The sequence below is a fragment of the Octopus bimaculoides genome, chromosome 1 (assembly GCF_001194135.2).
Source record: "Octopus bimaculoides isolate UCB-OBI-ISO-001 chromosome 1, ASM119413v2, whole genome shotgun sequence".
Lineage (NCBI taxonomy): Eukaryota > Metazoa > Mollusca > Cephalopoda > Octopoda > Octopodidae > Octopus > Octopus bimaculoides.
In genome coordinates this window covers 110,289,879-110,290,972 of record NC_068981.1, presented here as the reverse complement: position 1 = coordinate 110,290,972, position 1,094 = coordinate 110,289,879, and the positions used below count along the sequence as shown (strand labels likewise).

Below are 1,094 nucleotides of genomic sequence, written 5' to 3'. Positions count from 1 at the left end.
CTTGGGCCTTATAGTATGCCTGTATATATGTGAGAGTATAGTCTCACTTTAATAGTTTCAGTATGAAATTGAAAGTATTTGAAATTACAGTAGCGACATGTTATTGTTTCACTTTTGACAGGTAATACTAAAATAGTGGAATAGTTTCAGTGTTAGAGTGAAAGTATCTGACATTACAGTAGAGTGATGTTATTGTTTCACTTTTGACACGTAATACTGAAATAGTGGAGGAGATATGATATTGCTGTGGGCTCGAACTATGCAGGAAGTTAAAAAGTCTTTGGGCCTAAGACACTAAAAGAATTTTGGTGGACCCTAAAAGAATTTTGCTCCTGAAAAATGAAACTCATGGAGCTGAAAAATGTGGGAGTTATTGGTGATGGGTGTATTAATGTCAACCAGAGAAGTTTAATTGTTGGGAATCTTTTTAACTTGTGTGTAATATGTATTGTTTGAATTTCTTTGAAATAGGAAATATATGTATGTTCACTGGGTTTGTAAAAGAGAGCAAAGCTACAGGAGAGCAAAAGACGAATGATCACAATAATTAGTCAGCTAGCGTAGCCTAGTCGTTACTACTCCCCAATGTAGGATTCTTCACCATACAGGTGACAGGCACAGCTTTAAGATGCATTATGGATCTATAGCAATTGGAAGGGCATGACCCAATTGAAACAACATTGTGTGACATTTGGAGTAAAGGGAACTGAAAGTGTCGCCTCTGAAGTTTGCAAATGATCACTATACCGATAGGTAACTGGGCAGAAAATATTTACAATCAATAAATGTCTTAGAACAATCAGTCACTCATCTGGGAAGGCCTTGAAATCAATGTTACCAACTGGGGACTACATGTGTCGCAGTGATAATAAAAAGACTCAAAGGAGGTCTACAACGAAATAATTTTACTCAACACTTTGCAAGTGAATCAGTGTAGGCAAAGATGAGTCTCATTTACTTGACAATTTATGCACCGCATTGCAGAAATCACAATGTAAGTATATCTGAAAGGATAGTCTTACACTGTTGTACCGTTGAATTACAAATAATGCTCATCTGTTATGTTCGGGTGACCCTATAGCTACCAATGGTAC

General features: G+C 36.6%; 1 protein-coding gene across 1 annotated transcript in view; it reads right to left on the bottom strand.

The window, feature by feature from the left end:
* The window catches only part of LOC128248329 (heparan sulfate 2-O-sulfotransferase 1-like), a 196,647-nt gene that overhangs the window by 34,548 nt on the left and 161,005 nt on the right, over window positions 1-1,094 (bottom strand). The gene's annotated exons all lie outside the window — the stretch shown is intronic.